The sequence below is a fragment of the Sebastes umbrosus genome, chromosome 2 (assembly GCF_015220745.1).
Source record: "Sebastes umbrosus isolate fSebUmb1 chromosome 2, fSebUmb1.pri, whole genome shotgun sequence".
NCBI lineage: Eukaryota > Metazoa > Chordata > Actinopteri > Perciformes > Sebastidae > Sebastes > Sebastes umbrosus.
In genome coordinates this window covers 4,898,079-4,921,021 of record NC_051270.1, presented here as the reverse complement: position 1 = coordinate 4,921,021, position 22,943 = coordinate 4,898,079, and the positions used below count along the sequence as shown (strand labels likewise).

The window sequence follows — 22,943 nt, the reverse complement described above, 5'->3', positions numbered from 1 at the left end:
GATTCGGCACCTGCGGGCTTACATTTTATTGCAGGCCGCATATCAAAAAACACACACAGGCACACGCACGCCTCTGCTAAGTACACTGCCTGGAGAGGAGATCCATCCACTGGTGTAGACCATCACTCCCCTGAGTCTGAATAAAACTCTTCTAAGTAAGATGCCACCTTCACGTTATTTTGAGAGGAGGACATGCTTGCCAAGATGGCAAACAGTTACAATTTATTTTAATATTCCAACAATAACGAGCTGCACCGTATACCTTGAAATTGGCGTATTTGCTGGCGTGTTTGATTCTTGTGGGACGCAACATTCGTAACGCTGAATAGGAGACAGTGGAGCTACAAAAATCCCCAAATGTCCTCTTGGAAATTACCACTAAAAGGCTGATGTGATGGTTTTTTTTCCTCATTTGGAAGATACCAAAAATCGGATATGATGCAAACATGGAATTAAACCCACCCAAAGGATCCTGTCAGCCATGGGCTTCCACGCCGACAAGCCGTCAAACCAACACTTTTTTGTGTCTCCTTTGCCTTCCCTCCGTCAATTTCCACGTCCTCACCCTCACTGTTTTTCTGCACTTCACCCGGTTCTCCTCAGTCCACCTCGTTCCCACCCCGCAAACCAACCCTGATCTCCGGCAAGCAGGAGGGGGGGGAGGTCATTTACTCTAATCACAGGGATCCAGCAAGAGCGCCTCAAAGCCCTCGGGGGCTGATCGGCAATCAGAGAGACGGAGGCTGCGAGGGAGACGGAGAGAAATAAACTCTACCTCAACTTCAGATTTGTGGAGCAAACCTCTCCGAGGCCCTAATCCGAAGCAGCTCCGCCATGAGATTGTCCTGCTGCTGGGTAGGTGTTTGGGGAGGATATGAGCACAGAGTCAAAGGACTTCCTGTGACAGGATTAAGTTCTGGTCAAGGGGGTCACGGGCAGGGCAAAGTGTGGACATGGTCAGGACAGCAGGGGCCGAAAATGAGCTTACTATCTGTGCGAATTTTGATAAGACTGCCAACGACGTAAGAACTCCTCCACCTAGTTAAAATTCTGGCTGAAAGGAGAACTCTGTTTAATTACAAACTAGATCTCATTTTCATAGTTTTGGCCTTCATTTCTATCGGTTATGATAAGATTCTCCTCAACAAGTCACTGCTGAGATCCACAAACATGGTGACATTGCAACAAAAAGTCAGACAGCGAGAAACAAGAGTGGTCAGTAAACTGTTAATGCGACAAAAGTTTAGCCAGATTATCTGAAACCACTTTATCTCGAGGTAAAACCAAAAACTCCTGAAATGTCGGTAGTAATCCCTCACTGCATAAAATAAACTGAGCTGAATACTGGACTCCAAGATGGCTCCCATTCCTTCAAATGAAAATCAAAGACTTTGATGACGGCAACACTTCAAAAAAGAACTGTTCTAGGCTCTGGGGAAGTTCGACCAACATTCAATCTTCATGATTTATCAAGACTAAGAGTCAACAGCCTCGCTTATAGCAGCTCCGTGGGGATGTACTAAGCTTCGAGCTAAATGCTAACAACGGCACACTAACATGCTCATGGTAACATACTAACATGCTGGTGTTGAGGAAGTTTAATCAAAGAGTACAGACGCAAAGAGACTCAATTATGGTGTTTTTCTGATGCTGCTATTTTGGACTGAAAATGCTTATTATATTTGTAATATTTTATTGTTCAACACAGGCCAATTTGGTTTGAATATGACAATAGAATAGAAATAATTTTGTTCTACTTTTGTATGCCACTTTTTAGTGGCGTCCGGTAGTCGCTTTCAGTCCAAAATGGCAGAAGCGTAGCTCTGCAGCTGGGCGCTGATGTTAGATGATGAATCAAACAACTGACTTTCACTTCTCGGCAATACACGTTCTTTAATATAATGTTTATCATGTCCAACATCTTGGTGTTAGCATGCTAATGTTTGCTAACTAACGCTAAACACAAAGCACATCCGAGGAATGTCAGCTTTGAATGTATTTTGGTCAGAAACCAAAATATTGAACAAATTAGAATTTTGATAGTGCTAGATGAATCAAAGTTATAATAATTCACCCTGAGGGGAACATGAATGTGAGTGTGCCAAATTTCATGGCAACCGTTCCAACAGTTTACTCTAGACCAAAGTGGTGTACCGACATTGCCATCCCTACAGTGGCGCACGGTAATAATTGACTATGTTTGCAGTCTGAGGTGTCCTGACAACATTTTTACGGATGTCTCTTTTATAATATTGCTCTGTGGGGAAAATGCTTTTTGATCTACGAGGGTTTTTTTGCTGCGGTACCACGCTTAGTTATTGAGACAGTTGGCAGCAAGACTGACTCGCCGCACCACATACAGCTCAGTCGGTTCGTTTAAAATCTATCCAGTTGTCTTACTAAATGCTCCGTCACTCGTCTGACTTCCTTTTAACGATGTCACCACTTTCCAAGATCTCAACAATCACTTTGGTGAGTACAGCATTGTCATGACTTAAAGATCCAAGTTGTAATAAACCTGAACCATCTTTTAAAAAGTGCACAAAACTACAAAACTGAGTTACCATCATACACCGGGACAGTTCAAACCGAGAACTAAACAACTTGTGAGTGTTCCACTTCCTTTTCATATTCTCACTTTAATGAGTTCCAGCAACAGAAGGTTAGAAATAGCGACTGTTCTAAATGACCCCCCAGTTTTCGGGACACACATTGTGAACGGATGAGCAGACTCAGAGTGTGAACTCACTCCCACCCTTCGAGCCTTCAACCACACCATGGATGCAAATCCACCCCCCCACACCCACCCCTCTCTCTCTGTGCAGATCTGACAGTCCTGTTTACCAAAGCAGCCGACAGACAAGCTGAACAAGGGCCCGGGCCACAGCACTTCCACTTAACTCTCTCCCCATTACTACGATTGGTGTGAACGACACAACAAAAGAGATAAAATCCTGAGGCGAAGAAAACAACTGCAGCTCACGATCAAGAATAATAATAATAACAAAAAAAGACACGGATCAAAACAAAAGAGGAAAAAGGAAAACGGGGAGGAGGTGGTGGAGGTGGTGGAGGAGGAGGCGGCGGGGGCTGGAGAGAGAGGAGGAGAAGAAGATGAGGTGGGCCGTTTGAAAAAAAAAATAGAAGAAAAAAAAAAGATGATTTGAGAAAATTGTCGGAAAATTGCGGGAGATCTGTTAAAGGTTTCTTTCTTCAGCACGGGTGGGAGCGTTATCGTGTGACTTAAAAGAGGTATTAAAAGGAAAGAGTCAGGCGCCGGGGGAATTCTCCCACGTCGGAGAGCTCTCTTTTCAAATTCAACCCCGGTAATAACGCAGATAAATAATAGATAAATAGTATTTAGCTCCCACCTTGAACAACACTTTTTAAAGTAGTTCATGAAAGACTGACAGCTCTTGGCGAGCGAACGCACTCGCACACGCTCGCACGCGTGCGCCCACACACGTGTGATGTGTATTTTACCTAATTAAATACAACACCAGGTGGGAATCGACTGATTGTTTGTGAGCGTGTGCACGTGAGCGTGTGCACGTGAGTGTGCGTGGATGGAAAAAAGGAGAAGCAGAAGAAAAAGATCAAATATTTTGAATGAATTTCTTTAAGTTTGTATTCATCATTAGTGGTTTCATCAGCGACTGATGGTTATTGTTGAAAAGGGTGGTGCAGTTTTTTTGATAACTGCTAGGGAGGGAGATTCAGCCCCATCCCCACCCATATAATTTTTGCACAGTCCCTAATATACTCTCATATTTAACAGAGGCCTTTTTACTGTCTTACGGTAATGATGTTCCAGGAAATAAAAAGCTTAAAAAAGGACTTGTTTTTGAATATCCTGTCCTCAAATAACGTGGAGAATAAACACATATATTTACCTTTTAAAAGAAGAAAAAAAAAAAGCACAGTAGCAACCCTTACTTTGCGTCTCATGGCAGCTACGCCTCGGAGATGTGGTCGCGGCTGCGCCAGGCGTTTACAGAAGGCTGTGTGTTTAAACGCCTGGAATGCTCATTTGCCTTTTGGGTTTACTTATTTACTTTTGCATAAATGGAGAACGGTAATGTGGTATTAAGGGGCTTCTCAGGGGGAAAGTTGTGTGTTTTTAAAAATGCAGCCCCCTTTTTTTTTTTTTTTTTTAAATGCTCCCTCAGTCTGCTATATTAAGGAAGGTTGATGATTAATGCAGCATAGATCTAATTTCTCTTGATTAAAAAAAATGAATTAGAAAAATAATGCCAGACATGGAGAAGCCCCCCCCCCCCCCCCACACACACACACACACACATACACACACCCACCCCCCCCCCCCACCCCACCCCCCCCCTCCCTCGCTCAAAGTCATCAGATACAAAATGAGCATCCAGGCTAAAATGAGCAACGAATAATCACAAAATTCCCAATAGCCAAATATAAAATGTAAAATGACTGCCTTGATCAACTGGAGCCCAGTAATCTTTAGCGCCAGCCACAGCTGTACCACCACCACTGTCACTTGAAATAAAAACCTAAACCTTTCAGGGCTTTCGATTGAGTCTTTAATTCAGCCTGATGTGACATTAAAACCCTTTGGTTGACTTCCACTGGCTGTGACAAATGTACCGGCGCTTAATAGAGGTGTGCAGACAGGCCGGCATTTCAGTGACTTTTATCAAACCGAATTTATCAACGCGGGCTCCCAGGATCTGTGGCAGCAGCTTGTTGAGAAAGAAGCCTACAGATACCGTTAAGTACATCATCCCTCCTCTCTGTCTCTCTGTCTCGCTGCTTCTCTCCTTTCTGCTCGCTGCGTTTCTCTCTCTAAGTGTTTTTTCTTTTTCATCCTCTGCTCCATCCTGTCATCACTCTGCCTACTGTATATTTATCTCTTTTTTCTCTGGATCTACAGATGTGCTGCTTTGTAGGCTAATAGGAATGTTTGCTGTCAGGTTAAGCTTTTTGAAATTTGATCAATTAAGAGTACAAATAAAATGACTCCTACTGTTTGCAGACGTTTAAAAGTCTTTTCAAGCAGCACCCGTGTGCCATCATTTGACACTAAAACTCTCCACTGGAACGCCGTTGAAACTGTTTTACATGTCGTCAGGCCAGAGACGACGACACGATTGTCTGATTTTTAAGAAAAGTTCAAGATATGTGACCAGCTCTTCTCCGTATAGCTCTCAGGAGTTAATTCCCTGTGATAGAAGGAGGTACTGGGGGAAATGGGATGTGTATTTACTCCCAGTATCACCCTGACTGGGAGATAGTCGTCCGGAGTAAATTCAACGGTTCTGACCACCAGCATGTCGGCTAAAGGAGTGTTACAAGAGTAAGAAAAAGGAAAAAAAGGAGTCTTATAAAAGTGGGAGAAAAGTTGTCTTTCTCCGTTACCTCGTCTTTAATTTTCAGTTAAAGGGCAAGTGTTTTGATTTGCGACCACTTAAAGAAGATGTTATCGTGATTCTGAGGTGATTTCTGGGTGTGGTATGCTACAACTAATAAGATAACTTATTGTCAATTTTGGTAACTAGTAGAGGGTATAAATGAGATGTGAGGTAAGAAGAAGAGATACAAAAAAAGAAGATTACAAATGAGAGATAAGAGCGGCGAGAGAGGATGGAGAGATGACAGGGGCTGCGGCAGAGAGACAGAAGAAGAAGAAAAAAGAGAGTGAAACGCCGGAGTAAGGAGTGCGATAAGGAGGCTTTTGAAGGGTCCTCTCAGACGCTGGCGTTGCTCAGTTCAGCGCCGTCAGAGCCTCTGAGGTACTTGAACCTTGCCTGCCTTCCCTCCACCTCTCTGTAGAGCTGCTGCCCTGCAGCCACCTGTAAACCGCTTTGACACATGATCCACTCCCACGGATGTAGAGTGGAAACACACACACACAAGCGCAGACAGAGAACCACTGCTTGCAGGCAGCTCAGCGCGCACAAACGCTTTAACGCACCATCAGCGTTTGGTTGTTTTTTAACATTCGATTAACAAACCGGCTGTCCCACTTTGGAATGGAGGGGGCACTCGCGGCAGAGCTACACCTAATAGTCTCTCCTAACACGTTGATTAAAAAATGTTTTTTTTCCCCCTCCTTCTCTCACTATCACTTTTAAGCAATAGATCCTTCAGCGAGACAAGACAAATAACCTGCTATTATCCATTGCCCTCACGTTGGCGTGAAAGTGGCACTAGGAGGATTTTAACCTTCACCTCGTGAAGGCCGAGGGGAAACAGGACACGTTGGAATTTAATTAAGCAATTAGACGGATGCCTTGCCACGGCCACAAACAAGTGGAGAACTTTTAGGCGAACATAGAAATGCACAAAAAAGACATTTGTGAATCAGACAAAATTATTACTAGAAATGCAGGGAGCTCCTACTTCACATGTATGCAAGGAAAAGCATCACCGCAAGTATGCTCCGAGCAAAGAAGTGGAGACTAGAAAGAAAAAAAAAGCGACGGCTCCTGATTAGGCATTGTCAAAATATTTGCGACTGAGGAATTCCGCCAGGCGAGCGGCGGAATCGGCTCCTCTACAAAAGAGCCATCTTCCCTGAGTAACAAGTAGGTGCAATGAGTGTCGACAGAAGAGGAGCTGAAATCCCCCCCGGGCTAGAGAATATCCCGCTATTGTAGTCTTAACCCGCGAGACCTGGCGGGGAATGTACAGCTTTCACAGTCACTTCTCATCCTATTTGTAGCACTGCCGCTGATGTGCGAGCGCCTGGGCCAGAGCAGGTCACCCCCCCACACCACCACCACAACCACCACCACCTTTTTTATTTATCTCTCTGTCTTCCTTAAACCTTCACCACCTTTCACACCTCTTTAAAAACTCTTTTTAAGAATTGAGTCCAACAAATATTTGAGGGGGCATTCTACATCGTGTTATTTTCTCTCTCTCTTCCCCCCGCACCCTCACGCCAAAACCACTTTTTTCATCTCTCTTTTTTTTGTATTTTTTTTGTTCCACGAGGCAAGTTTCATTAAAGATCCAATTATGCAAATCAGGTGCTGGAGAGGCAGTTGAATATGCACTATAATGGTGTACAGTAATCGTTCGACACAATATACGGCATCCGGGGCCAGATTTACGAGCGCAACAGAACTGCAACGCCTCCGTCCTTTGGTGAAAACCTCTTGATCATAATTAAAGGTGCAGGAGTTCTCTCCAGCATCCTCACGCCCTCCCCCCCACCCCTTTTTTTTCTCTACCGTTTTCCTCTTTTCCCCCCCTCTCCCTCCATCTTGTGCTACTTTGGCGTGCTCATTAGCGGAGGTCTGGGAAGTTTGCAGAGGTCACATCCGAGAGGTGGAGCAGCTAAAGAGCAGACATGACATGTGCGATGCAGTCGGTGATGTGCGTGCATGAAGCGGGGTTAACAGACACACATAGAAGCTTCCCGTCTCATCAACACTGGAGGTATTTACCACTGTCTTAGCTGAGCGTGGCTGAATGCTAAGCAGCAACAATTCTCTGCTTCAGGACCTCTGATTGATGTGTGCTTGCCTGTTTGTGTTAAGCTGTTGTCTGCGGAAATGACACAGCTGAAAACGCCGCGCCGATCGGCACGTCAAAAAGGGGGGAAGACGGTCCTGACATTGCACATCCTTAAATCCAAAATGCTAACGAACTTCCAGGAGAAAAAAAAAAAAAGCCAAACTCAATAAGGCCTTAATGCCGAGGGGGCTCAGCGGGGCAAACGGAGGAGGAATATCACGGGGTTGTGAGGATAAGGTGTTTTACTTTCTTTTTTTGTTCAGGACACATTCCTTGATGGTGTTACGTGAGCGTCGACTGATTGCACAGACAGAGACGGCGCAAGGGGGCAAGGCCGGAGCATCGCCTGGACACTGGACTCTCTCAAGGCTGAGACTATAGCCTGAAAATCATCAATCACGTGCACGTACACACACTGTAACTCTTACATGCACCACCCTGCGGGCATACATGTTCTCAGGCTTATTTCATCGGCTTCTGACAACAGCAAGTGATGGAGAAAGCTGATTTTGTAAAGAATAAATCCTCCTCGCGCCCACTTCCATGCCCACCTCTCTCTCTCTGAGACCACTTCGACCTCTCTTACCATCCAGATCTCACCCCGCCCTCAACCCCCCCCCCACCCCCAACCTGACTCCCCCGGCTGCCCAGACAGGCAGACGCTCCTTGTGATGGCACCCCGGCATGAGAGGACTGAGTCAAGCCTATCTGTCAGCGCCTCATCTGCCCCACACTCTTTATTCTTAGATCAAACTGACGTCCGTGATTACCCCCCCCTCCTCCCTAACTCATCCACCCCGCCGCTCCTCCATTCCCTCACCCCCCCAATCCTTATCGAGCTCTCAGGGGGCGAAGGACGTATACCGGGGGGAAAATATACACTCCGACTCATAAGTACAGGATGAGACATTAACACACCAACACAAGAAACTGTACATAAACTCTCATTTAAACAATGATTCAATAATCATTCACACAGCTCGGTTTTAATTGATAGCATATTCATTTCTGGGTAATATCTTCCATATTCTCCACTGCTTTTTATATTACTCAGTCATTCTTGCACAGTCAGTTTTATTTTGGTCCTTATTTCTAACACAAGCAACATGTTAAATATGCGGTTGAATAAGAAAGAACCAGCAACACGAGAGGCTTTTTGGACATCAACACTTCATATAAAAGGATGACGAAATTACATTTGAGATATTACAAAAGGCCTCGTGATGAGCAAAGGTCAGAGGCACCAATTTAAGAAAACTTGCCCCCCCCCCTTGGAATTCATCACCACAGTGGAAATAAATCATCATTTCTGTTCCTTATGAAAGTTGGCCATCACAAACCTGTTTCTAATCCAAACATTTTTGATGACAAACCGACGCGATATGAATCTCGACGTTTGAGGTCTCCGTCTAATGTGTGTAATCTAGCGCGTGACGCTCTGCGGTCGGGACGATCTCTTCTTGAGTTCACATCCGGCGTTTGATTCACAATGCTTTCGATTGTGTGTGCGCGTGTGTGTTTTGTCATATTAGCCTCGCACAGCGAGTGCGAGCCCGGCTCGCCGACATCTTTCGCCTGTCTGGCTTGAACTCTGGAGATCAAGGTCACGGAGCTACAAGGCTCAAACCCAGACTAACGCCTGTGTGTTACAGCCCCTTTAACACCCTCCTCGCGCCCCCCCCTTGGGACACATATACACAGGCACACAGTGGAATACATGCACGCAGCTGCCTTGCACTGTTGCCTGTGTGAAGAGCGAACAGATCAGAACCAGAATGGAAAATGAAGAAGTGACACCAGTATCCACAGCGTTTACCCAGTAGGTAACAGAGAGAGAGACGGAGAGAGAGAAGAGAAAAGGGGGGGGGGGTGCTTTCACAATGACTGCACATATCAATTAATGGCTGGCTGATGAGCAGAGCTGGCCTGATCTGGCCTGCCCACCACCGCCCTGATCCCAGCGGACTGGGAGCCCTGGCCTCGCAGCCTGTACAGCTGGAGCCCTCTCCCCTATAATTACATGAGAAGGGGATCAACTAGCCACAGTGAGGCTGCCTGTCTGACTGTTGCAGATGCACACACCGCCGACTATGGTTCAGGAACGACTCGAATTATGTGTTGTCCCGATTGATTATACGCACATATTTCCCCGTGCTGCTAGATTATGTAATTTATGCGACCGCTTCGCTGTGGGTTTGTGTGTTTTTTTGCGATGGGGTGTCTGCTTTCTTTATGCGCATTTGTTAAATGATTTTTTTTTTTTTCTTTGTTTTTAAAAAAAAACAAAAATCTGATTGTGTACACGTCAACGTGTACAAATAATTCACCGGGTGTCGGACTGACAACGCGGCGGCTTCAGTCGAGTGGGTCTACTCCACGGTGAACCGAGTGGCTGACTGACTGACTGACAGCCTGGTGAAAAGAGGACTGATTTGATGCCATCCTCTGCATGCCATGCTCTCTCTCTTTCTCTCTCTGTCTCTCTCTGTCTCTCTCATCACTCCCTCCACCCTGGTTTTCAGCTGAGAGATGCGTATCGCCGCAGTCGGTCACGGCCCGCGGCCCACCTTAGCAACAACTGACACGGGCACAGGTGGGAAAGCAACTAATGCGAGATCAACCAATAACACCGCTGCAGACGGGGGCTGCCCGAGAGATCCACATTTTGAGCTCTGTCGATCAGAAAGTTGCGAGAAAATGTCAAAATACTTGTGCTGTGTGTGTGTGTGGTGTGTGTGTGTGTGTGCTGTAATAAATCTCACTCCCATCAATAAACATTGTGAATTCATCTATTTGACTTGAAGTGAAGATAAATAATGCTTGCATATTTTATAAGAATAATTATTTTAATGACAACAACGCTGACAATTAATTGGATAATTCATTAGCGAGTACAATATTAACCTGACTGCTAGATGAATGCAAAAAAAAAAAAATCTCAAGCAGGCCTAATGAATATTGAATACATTTCTAACACAAACCACTGAGGCCTTTACACCGAATTCACTACATAAATTCCTCCAACAGGCCAGTGTGCAAAGCGAGGCCTCTTCTTAATTAAAACACAGCGTCTCTTCCCAAATATTTTCAGCCGAAAAGAATGACAACATTTCCACTTGTAGCAGCAGAGAGAGGTCCAGTAAGAGGGCAAACGGGTCTGCGAGGCAGCCTGAACTGTCAAGAGGAGCAAGGGAAGGGGGGGGACAGTTATCCATTTGCAATTGCATCTCCAATAAGAGAATGAAAGGAGCTGACAAAAAGGGTTTACGCCCAGACACTATTTCAGACATAATATCCGCCCTGTGCATACCATTAAACAATGACAGCATCTCAACTCGCACAGTACATCTATTTATCCTTTGCACAATGAATATGAGGAAGAGGCAACATTTTTTTTTTTTTTTGTTGGCTCAGGACAACTTTAGAGAAACAGTGGGGAAACAACGTGATAGACATTGTTGAGTATTTTAAGAAGGATGACATGTGTCTTCGCAGCTATTGTGCAGCGCTGGGAAGCTGCTTGGAAGTGGCTGGATCACCCAGGTCAGATCACTCAGGGGTCAACTCCACTTCCAAGAAAGGAAGAAAGAAAAAAAAAAGGTCCTCCCCAGCTTGGAGACGCACGGTGAGACACAGGCTTTAAATGGGATTACAAGGCTCATCCCTGGTGCCACATATTACTGATAATTCAATACCGCTCCCATCATTTAAAGCACAAATTCGGACATGTGAGCCACGATGTGGGAATTCAGGGTTTTTTTAGAGCTCATCCCTTCTGGATCTCCCCCTAAAAATAAACACCATGTGGTGAATTAAAAGAAGATAAACTCCTGCGTGCAAATGACATGTCACACACCAAAACCTCTTCCATCCACCAGAATAAAAAAAAAATATTTTGGCATATGTAGCTCTGTCATTTTATATATTTCCACAGTAACAGATATCTATCAGCCTCCTGTAGCCTTTAACCGACTCGCTCTAACTTTCTCCCCCATCTCTTTAAAAATAAAACCCAAATAAACACACATCCCCACCTCCATGGAGAGTGACACCTCTCCAAATAATGTCAATTTCACCCTTCACTCTTCGTCTGATCGCAACGTCTCCTCAAAGCATAATGCAGAGGGCTGCTTATTCATAAGAGAGGTCGATCACTGCACAAAATGGCAGGTCTCACCGGCTCTTCTTCCATCTCACAAGTTTTTTTGACACATGGTGGCAAAAAAACGCGCCGGTTCCACTTGAAATCGCCCTCCATGCACGCACTCTCTCTGCACAAGTGTCGGTAGAAAGTTTCTCGTGCACGCTCTTAAACACGGCTGGACTTTTCTTTTCTAAAAAAAAAAAAAAAAAGTCCCCCCCATGCACATCGCTGTGTTTGTATGCGCAATAATGCAAAAAGCCGTGGACGCCTTTTTACGCACACAGCACACAGCAGCTGGTACAGAGTAAAAACATGCAAAAGAAAACTTAAAATTATTTTCTACTCGAGTAAAAATTGACTTTCAAGGTGTCGAGCATCGCAGCCAGAGTCTTAGTCCCACAGCTGCTATTTTGTCGCAGTTTTTTTAAAACCATCGTCACCGGATAATTATTATTTTCTAATCATGATTGGGGAGACATCAGGGGGGTTGTGATGCAAACCCCCAAATTCTGACTTCCCAGAGAGTAAAAACACTTGAACCCCCTCCTCAGTAAAAAAAAAAACACAAGTCGTGTACTAGAAAAGCTCCACACTTCTTCTTCTTTCTTACCTTTTAAATGTTGGCGAAGCGCCGGTTTAACTCCTGCGCGTAAACGACGCGTTGTGAGAGATCATTGAATAATGAGGCATGTCCATATGATTTGACCGGATCACATATTCTCGTCGGAGTCGGATGATGACATGGGGGGGGGGTGTTGGATTGGGAAAGGAAAGTGCGCTTCGGACCTGTTAAAGACTCCTCGATTCCTGTTCCACTACAGCTGCTCCATCCTGAGTTTGAAAAATGTACCAAAATATAGGAGCTTTATTATGACTCCTCTCTCTCTCATGCTGCTGCTGCGCTGCTATAAAAAACAAGGTTTGCATTGATGCACGGTATCGCCGGGCATCATCAGCATATTCCCTTCTTCTTCATCTTTCAGCTTGGACTCCCCCTATATCTGGTAGGTGAAATGCATTGTACCGTTAATAAAAAAAGGCACTCCATTGTAGGAAAGCAGAGCCGACTGACTGGCTCGGGTCTTGCGGTATTCGCATTGGGATAAAAAAAAAAAAAAAGCAGCTGATGCACAGAAACCTCGTTTAAAGCAATAATCCCCTCATCATTACATTTCCTGTGTGCACCGTGGCAAGAGAAAGAGAGAGGCGAAAAAAAAAGCTGATTCCCAGCCACCTTTAGTTTGTTTCTGACCTTGAACTGCCCACAAACACTCTTTTATTTTAAAAAATATGCCTCCTTCTTGTACATACATAACCATTCAGCCAGCCTTTCGCTTACATGTTAGGCAGCACCGTGCGTTTTTTTTTTTGCAAAATCGCCTTGGATAACAACCTCTCTCCGTGTCACAAAACGACTCCCAAAAAAGTATTATTCCTTACCTTTTTTTTGCAAAGTGAACTGTTTCGAGATGTTTTTCCTCTTCTTCTCCTTCCTTCGCCTTTAAAAGAACTCCAGCAGGATAAATGAGTGTTGCCTCCTCGTGTGCGTCCTGAGCGTCAGTCACCGCTTAAGAGAAGTAATGAGTGATAAAAATGACGCTCATCTATCTGCACTGTAACCTTGTGGCGTATTTAATGTAAATAAGCCCCGTTGTGTTGCCAATCCCCATGCATGCATACAAACGCAAAAACCTGCTCCTCAGGGACTCGCTTTTTTTTTTTTTTTGCTTTTTCTTTTTCTCCCCCCCTTCACCACCACCTCCACCTCAATGTATTGACGATTTATTCTCACACTGCCTGGGAGCGCAATAAGGAATGAGCATAATTATTAGAAAATATGATATATCAATAAATGCGACTGCTCCAATTTGTGAATGAATGCATTTTCTACACAGAAAGTGCACCACTCTGTCTGCAAAAAAGAAGCTTTTTTGGGGTAATATATCCAAACAGGACCCTTAAACTTGAAGTTGGCACAACTTTTTTTGCGTAAAATTGATAAAAAAAAAACACACACACAGCTAGAAGACGTCCCGCATAGGCCGAAGTGTTTCGTGCAACTAAAACCTTTCCTCGGTTTTGATATATTATGCTTCTATCTATAGGGGGGGCTGGAAGGAAAACCGAATAATGCAATTATAGATTCAGTGTCCCAGCGTTGACAAAAGACAGGACTTCAATAGAGGCTTTGTTATGGGATTATATAATGATTATGGGGTAATTATGGGAACGGTTTGGTAATAATAAAAAAAAAAAAAAAAAAAAGTATCAAGTGCTCTCTTTGCAAGGACAGCTTGTTTTCTCTATAATGTAAAGCGCACAGAGCAGAGAGAGGAGTGTGATAAGACGGACAGACGGTGCTGCTGACAGCTAGTGGCAGGATGACGGCAGACAGCACCGATTATTCAAAATGTCGAACCGAGAGACACATTAATGCCACTGACTGAGATGCTATCACATGTCCTCAGAACCGGACATGGGCCCACAATGGAATATCTCGGGGTCATGTTCATAACAGCCCCAAACACACACACATACACACACACACACACACACACATACATACCCGCCCTCATCATCATCCTCTCCACCCTGCTTGTGCCATGCTGTATGTGTCAGAGAGAGAGAGAGAGAGAGAGAGAGAGAGATACAAGCATGTAAATGGTCACAGAGAGCACATGACACTCCATCTGTGGGTGAACATAATCTGCACCTTATACAGGATGTTACAATTATTATAATCACATTTAGGAAACTTTTTTTTTAACCTTTTGGCACATGTAAAGAATGCATATTAATATACAAACTGTCTCTTCTTTTCCTTTGACTCTATTAAATAAATAGGGACAGTGCAATATGTTGCATCTGTGTAATATTGGACTATTGTCTGTGCAATATGGGCAAGACGGTAGACGGTGCAGCGCACTATACCTGGGTGCAATACCTCCCATGGTGTGTGTGATAGTATGTGCCATTATGTACTTGGAAACATCTGTTTCTGTGGAACTGTTTCCCTGTCTTGTGTGGAATCGTTTATTATTGTTGTTGATGCTGTTTCCATTTAGTGTTTGTAACTAGAGTTGGACAGAGTCCAGGCAAAAATCTCCCCACAGGGACAATAAAAGTATATCTTATATCTTATCTTATCTTATTATATTAATAATAATTATTTTTAAGGATCGTCACACTCTTGAGTCTGTGTGTGTGTGTGTTCTGTGAGACATTTACAGATTGCCTAAATATCTGCTTTCTTCCCCTTCCCAGACAAAACATGTCTTCCTCTTTAAAAAAAGACAGTCTGCATTCATTATGCACTATGAAAATTAGATTCTCATGCTGCTCCTTTAAATGGTTATATGGAATTCAGTTTGATGCCTATGAAATTCTTTTCTTTTCCTTCTTTTTTTTCTGTGTGTTGAGCATTTTCCCAAAATAAAATATCTTTAAAAAAAGAAGAAAAAAAAAAAGTTTTTCCTCCCCTAAAGAAATTAGCATAACCATTCCCCCCATCAATAATATGGCTATCTCTATGGGAGTGATAGCAGCGAGCAGTAGGGGTGTCCCTTTTGCCGATTCTCCATGGATCAACGGCGCGTCATCAGCTCCTTTTGAACTTGTTATAGCAAGTCAAGTGATTCTTTATCGGCTGACAGCCCTGACAATGCATCGGGGATGGGAAAGCAGGTCAAAAGGAAGTTGCCATATGGACTTAAGCATGCAAATTTCCAACAATACGTGGCGGCGAGAGGTTGTGCTCTCGCATGCACGCCGCCGTATATGTGTAAGTGGCCACGCAAAAAAGTGTTTGCCAGCCGCTTTGTGGAGGCTGACATGGATCTCAGTGGCTTAGATTAATTGTATGCAGAGTAATTTAAGCTACACAAGGATAGAGGCGATAAAAGCAACTATAAATGTGTTTTATGAAAATATAATTGATTTTTTTTTACAATGTTAGTGGTTCTTTTTGCCTTCTAATGATCACTGACAGGAGACTGAACCCACCTGTGTATTAAAAAAGGGGATATAAATGACTTTCAGCATCAGTTTTATACAACTTATTTGTGTTTACATTTGCTTTATCTGCCATTTAACATGTTAATAAATAAGTGTAAATCCTAAAGTCCTTTAGGCTGCTACAAGAAACCTAACTGCGAGAAAGCACATTAATGATTTTTTACTGTAGTACTGAGTATGTGAGTGATGGACATTGTAAAGACGGACAGGAAACGGTGCTTTCGTTTGCAACAGGTGCAACGGCATCCCATTCATTCCTGTTAGCCCTGAGTACTGTTTTACTTCTCCATTTGCATCAAGGCTTATAAATGAATAGTCCCACGCTTTTGCTCTCATTGATTATACGTCGGTGAGTAAATTAATGTCACACATTTTTATGTTTTTTTTATACAAATGCGAGTCTATACAGTGTAAAAAAAAAAAAGCAGTAGTAACAGCCCACATTTCAACCTACTGCTGTGCTTTTCAGCGTGCTATTAAGTTTCATGTAAAATGAATGGGGACTGGTAAGCAGGCAAGGGGGAAGTCGATATATCAAATAGAGAGATATTTGGTGCTGGATCTGCTCAAGTGTGTGTGCGTGTGTTTGTGCTGAAGGGATGGGAGGCAGAGGGAGTGTTGGCCGCCAGTCCTGGGAGGGTCATCACTGCCTTATTACTGCCATGTTAGTGACTAGCAGCTGAAGATGGCTCTGCTCCCTGCCCCTCTGCTTGGGAGTCATCCAAGACAGCGTGCTCCAAAAAAACAGACCGGCCACTGTTCACTTCTCAGATAGATTAAGATGTTATTCCACTGCTCTGGCCATCTCTATCTGACTCTCTGTCTCTCTTTCACCCCCCCTTCCTTTCACCAAGACCCAGATTTACAACATGGCCCCGCCTGTGCCGCGACATCTCCAGAGGCCTTATTGCTAATTTCAACTATTAGCGAGTAGACGCAACAATCTAAGAGCATGGGCGCAACATGATAGCGAGGTTTTCATGCTTTTTCTCTGTACCAGTTTAGAGGGGAACTACCAAATGATGTAGTTGGAGGGGGGGGTGAGTATGTGCATATGGCATGTGTGTGTGCCTCTGTGTTTGTGTGACTGCATGCATCTTTAAAGCCAGATATTATGCCCAGTTTATATTTAAATGCAAACACAGCGGAGACTCTGGCTTCCCCCCCAGAGGAAAAGAAATGCTTTTCTTTACTTCAAATTGAGTTTCTCAAAGTCTAATTTGTAGCGACCCTTTGATGAACAAACGTTTTCAGACTATCCTGCTTTAATGAAAAGGGAGTGAGTGCAATTTTAAACAATCCGGAGCTCTGAACCCTCTGTGACTGTAAACTTTAAAAATTAAACTTTAGAATTTGTATCAATTACACTTTCAAGTTCTGACGGGGGCCTTAAATGAGAGCCAGGAGCGCCGGCTGTGGGAAACATTTACCACACCAGATTCATTTCCACTGCCGTCGTCTCCTCTATTGGTGACATCAATCCCTCATGTGAGGCATTTACGTTTTTTCAACAAATACACACTAAACACACACTACTGTCTCGGGCTCTCCCTTGATGACCGGGGTCAATGAGTGTGCATGTTTGTCAGCTCCGATCGTTAATGAAACGCTCACACAAATACAGCGCAGGCAAATATTTACAGCCCAGCCTGGAGATTTCATCACAGACAAATCTGTGATTCTTCAGGAAGCCCTGTATTTTCCTTTATTTGCCAGGACAGAGCGTATACTCAAGATCAAACTTGTCTGGGCTTGACGAATGTGGAGGAGCAGGAAGTATACTGCCGTTTGACTTATAACCAGTGTGATTTTAATTTAAATCATATGAATCAACGTCTGCCCAGAGCAGAAATGAAATATTTCTAAATGAAAACATCTGACTCTAATTGATTGAGAACAATGATCTGCATAGTAGGTCTAGAATATCCCTGTTTTGATACTGATTTGATTTCTTTTCCATCCATGACTAAGGGAAAAAAGGAACTTCTCTGAGTTCATCTCATGCATGTGTTTAAGTGGCAGGAGGCAGAATATTTGTGGCATCATTGGGCAAAAATTCCATAATAACCTTTCAACATATTATAATTCAAGTGTTATGAGAGATAACTAGACTTCTGCACCTCCTCATGGCTCTGTTTTCAGGCTTGCGAACTCCAATAAAATGGTCAAACTAGGCAGCGCTGATCAAATATGAATCAATATTCTGTTACTGTAATGCCTATTTCTCTCCACAAATGTTTTCAAAAATATCTTGTAGTGTACTGTTTAGCTGTAAAATGAGAAAGTTTGCTCCGGCTGGTGGGCGGTGCTTGGTATGTCCTCAACTGATACCAACATGGGGGCCAGGTCACAAACTTTCTCAACTTTCTCACAGAGGCACATGATTTTTTTCAGATTACTTGTCTCATGCACTACTGTCAGGATATAGTGACCACTTTATAAAAATCATATTTGTTCCAACTTGCCTACTTCAGCTTTAAGCCGGACACCAGACCGGACTGCTATACCAAATTTCACCACAGGTGTCGGCATTTTACTCAGCAACTGCTCCACTAAAACTCAGGTCGTCACAAAAATGAGAATAGCTGGTCCACCTTAAAGGTCAGCAAACCTTAAGTGACCCTGGACCAAAGTTGTTGGTAGCTTCAGGGCTAACCCCTTTCACTTTAATCAGCAGGTGGCAAGCAGGACACAAGAACTTGGTTTGGGTCTTGAGGAGTTGTAGCATTTATTCACCGACAAATAAACTGTGCACACACTGCACTGCTACGTTCACAGCTATAACGTTACCGATACTGATAACTTCATACTCACTGTCACACACACCGTCTCTTTCTCTCTCTCTCGACCACACACTCGCAGCCATTAGGGGTCACCAGGCTTGCAATACACTGTCTGGCGGAAACCTGTCTTTTCTCATCACCCCAAAAAAACTTTCTAGTAAACAATCACAACGTGCGCCTTCCAAACTACTACGTTTGTACAGTGAAAATGACACAGAACATTGTGAACACAGGACATGAACGAACAGCTGTTTGTAACGTGACACAAACGGATATCTCCTGGATGAAAGCCTTGTTGTTTTTCACAGGAAGTTAGGTTTAGGCAACACAACCACTTAGTTATGTTCAGGAAACGATCGTGGTTAACGTTAACTTCACTGACTAACGACTCATGTGACTAACAAGTGACTAGCGACTCACAGGACACACAGGACTGACAATACTAACGAGTCACGTGAATATGACGTGACAAAATAAGTCAACATTTACTTTTAGTTTCACACGGGCCCACGAACAGCGGCCTCCTGGTTGAAAGTCTAGCGCCCTAAGATGACTCCCACGCTCTTTCTACTACGTCACTACGTCACTTGCTCTGACATTAAATAAGTTAGATAAAGTTAGTTGCGTCACATACAGTCGCTAAAGGATGCCTCCTCACGTCAGTATCCGATGCCAAGACCGGCAAAACCGGAATTCGACCCAACTCTAAATAGTAACATATGGGACTAGTTGTTACCTACATGTATGTGTGTGAATGTGTGTTGCTTCTTTGTATTCCTGAAAAGTAAAACCAATCAGTGCCAAAAGTGTGTGATACCAAATGGGAAACTTATTGATGATGGATTACCTCCTTAGTTAAAGCCTTGATTTGTTAATTAAAACAGCACTCAGAACCCATAACACTAACCCCAGAAGAGCAACATGTCGTACTTCATCTTCACAAGGACTCCACCATGCATTCAACTCACCCACAGTGACAACGCTCGACTCAACTTTTTCATCATCACTCAGTTGTTTCCCTCAGCTTCAGAGCGACGCCTCGTCTTACCCTCTGGGTAGGCGCTCTCAAGCACTGCCACTCGCCGTCTCCTGTCCTCTCACCTTTCCACCAGAGTCCATATTTTCTGGATAGTGTGCTATCATATTTTACTATTACCTATCAATTGGTTTCTAATCGCAGTAACGAGGCAGCTAGCTGGCTGGTGACAGAGCGCTAACGGCCTCGCAGGGAACATTAAGGAGGCTGGGTTATGCTGTGGGCCGTTAACTACCTACAGGCACTGGCTAATGGCTCCAAATGACCTCCTCAGTGGCTATTAGCACATAATTAGAACCTGCAGACCAGTGGTGACCTCCGCCGGACACACGTGATTACTCCTCTCCCCCTGTGTTCTCACCATACTCTCCTGCTCTCTCCTCCTTTCCTTTCCCTTCTCCTATCCTCGTCTCTCCACTTCTTTCTCGTCCGTTCCTCCTTCTTGTTTCCTTTTCTCTAATGCTCTGTAGGATTACATTGACTCCCTGGTGGGAACACTACCACTAAAATTAATCTCTTTATAGTGCCCCAGTACAAAAATACTCCACCATACTGTAGGTCCTGGGAAATTGCATTAAGAGAGAATATTCATAGCTACATTCATACATGGTCTGATTATTGGCATAAAACGGTTTCAGTGTCAGAGTAAATTTAATCATTTTTTAAAAGCTTGCCAGTGAGCGTCTGGCGCTCAAGGCCCTTTTTACCTTGCTGACAATTGCCAGCACCTCCTTGACCTGATTCAGCAGCACTTCCTTAAATCAGCAGATAATGCAGCTCTGCGGTGAAAAGAGGAGCTAAACGGCAGATAAAGTGCAAGGTGCTGCCACACCACAAAAGGGCTCAGTCACACTAACCTCTGTGTACACTTCAGCAACAGTCTCCCGTTACCCAGAACAAAAGAGACGCTTTACTAGGTTAGTGTCAGCTCAGGAGCGGCAGGGAAACAATGAGAGAACAACAAAGGAATGTGCTGATTTTTTTTGTGTGTGTTAGGGAGAAATGCTACACAGTACCAGTGCCTTAAATTATCAGTGAATTATCTCTGAGCCTGTGGGAATTATGTGGGTTATTTGTAACAAGCAGTCAAGGACAAGTGGGCCTTGTGTTACAACTATGAATACTAAACACAAAAAAAATCCTGGCCAACTATCTATCTTTCCAGGCCATCTCCTAGCCTTGGAAATAAGAAACAGGTACAGCTGCTCAACTGAGCCGAGGATGAGTGAAACTGGTGAGGACATATAGTAGAGAGTAAACACTGCTGGACAAATGCAACTGGCACTACCACCGACACAATAAATACAGCTGTTGTACCCTTGACCATGTCACTGGCTTGGCACAGTAGCACAGTATTCTAATGCTGAGCAAAAAAAAGGCAATGGTGCTCAGTCAGTCTGTTGTGAAAGCCGTACAGTCAAGGTCTTCATGCAAAAGCCCAGAGGCCCCGACTGGACCCGAAGCAGGTCAAGGATCCAAACCTTGTTTCAAGGTTGTGTCTCATTAACTAACTATGGTTATTAGACAATCTTTGATTGGACCTGATACGGCCCAGGAGCGTATAAGAAACAGTGCTAACAGCAGAAAGAGTGCTCGAATATTTACTGAGGTAAAAGTACTCTTACTTTAGTGAAGTTTTACTCAAGGAAAAGTAAAAGTACTTCTCGAAAAATGTACTCCGATAAAAGGTCAAAAGTAGGTCAGTTAAAATGTACTCTGAGTAAACATTATTGTGTTATCTTTAAAAGAGAAAGACAAAATGTAATATGATGATTTATGATAACAATTAAAATGCCTTTAGCTACAAAATGTCAACGTATGTCTAGTGGAACAACATCAAAGAGTTTAGAAGCAAAGAGACGAAACTCTGGTGTTTATTTGTTTAAAATAGCCGCTGCCGCCATTTTGGACTGTGAACGCTTATTATATTTATAAGATTTTTATTGTTCAACACATGCCATTTTGGTAGAGACATTAAATATGAAAATAAAAAGGAAATGATTTTCTTTTACTTTTGTACGGCACTTTGTAGACGTTTGACTGGTGTCTGGTAGTCGCTTTCAGTCCAAAATGGCAGAAGCGTAGCTTTGCTGCTGGGAGCTGATGTTGCAATGGAACGAACAATTGACTTTCACTTCTTATCAATATACGTTCTTTGCCCTAATGTCCAATCCAACAATAAATTCCTTTTCAATTGACTGGCCCATTGTAGCCTGTGCATACAATTATATATCAACTATCAATACACAACCGCCTCCTCAGAGTCTTACTAGAATTCAGAAAAGAGGACAATACTCAGACAATCAAACCAAAATGACCAACTAAATGAAAAGCAACAACAAGCTGCATCAATTCAATAGCTTAGCGGCCACTTCTTGCGGGGTTAATGGTAGAATGAAACACCACCAAGGCAGACAGCATGGAGATGTATAGACAATACAATCTTCATAATGGCTGCAGCTTGCAGCCCAAAAACAACACAGCTTTCACACACCGCGTAGCACACACAAAATGTGATGTTGCTATAGTTGTTAACCTGTGTTCTGAGCCTTTTGCACCGCAAAGTCCTCCACAATCTGCCCTCAAGTTCAACGTCTCATTCATTCCCTAAGAACAATATCACCAGTCCACTCTGTGCCTCTCTGTCCTACCACGCTCTTCAAACAGTTTTCAAACTTTTTGATCTGAAAGAGCGCTACGCAGTCACAACTGTGACAGGGATTGTCAAATGCAACAGAAAGGTCTTGCACTCATTGAAGGTAAAGTGTAACTGTTGTAACCCAGCATGCACCTGTTGGTCATGCAATGATCTGGGGGTATTCGATTTGGGTCACTCAACTTGTTTGCTGGGTGGTGCATTAAATCAGTGATTAATTAAGGTAGATATAACCTTTTTTTTTTTTTCAAACCTATGCCGACATACAATAATGCTAACCTTAACCATAACCCATAATTACATAATTGTATTGCATTGTTGTTCTCTTCTTGTATTGTTCACAAACTGCTAAGCCTGGTCCGGTGAAAACAAAGCCATGCCATTGTTCCGAAGGCCCATTATTCTGAAATTGTCCAAAAATTGTCCCATTGGACCGAAAGCCCATTTGTCCGACAGCCAGTTATCCTGAAAACAAACATCCACTGCTCCAAAAATACACACTCTCCCTGCAACAAACAGAAGCACATGGCTAAGTATTATGCAGAATGACGTCATTGGGCCTTTCCGGGTGCAATATTTTTTTTGCTAATATGGCGAAGGCATAAAAAATACAGTAAAAATGTTTGATTTTCAGCATGAATGTAGTCAGAGGAATTATTTATTTTATGTTTTCCGGCAACCCCAAAATCAAAGAATAGACATTTCCCTCACAAATTAGTGGTATTTTCTTTTTAATTTATAATGGATATGTAAGGTTTTATACTTCTAGTGAATATAAAAAAAAAAAAAAAAATGAATCGCGATACATAGGTGAAT

General features: G+C 43.4%; 1 protein-coding gene across 5 annotated transcripts in view; it reads right to left on the bottom strand.

The window, feature by feature from the left end:
- The window catches only part of znf536 (zinc finger protein 536), a 306,471-nt gene that overhangs the window by 249,752 nt on the left and 33,776 nt on the right, over positions 1-22,943 (bottom strand). For 2 of the 5 annotated variants that reach the window (XM_037792166.1, XM_037792185.1), the window contains exon 1: positions 12,249-12,802. The exons of 1 other annotated variant lie outside the window; for it this stretch is intronic. The gene's annotated coding sequence lies outside the window, so the exon portion shown is untranslated. Of the gene's footprint in view, positions 1-12,248; positions 12,803-22,943 lie in introns of those variants that run through there. 2 more of the 5 variants (XM_037792210.1, XM_037792201.1) reach the window with 2 other exon arrangements.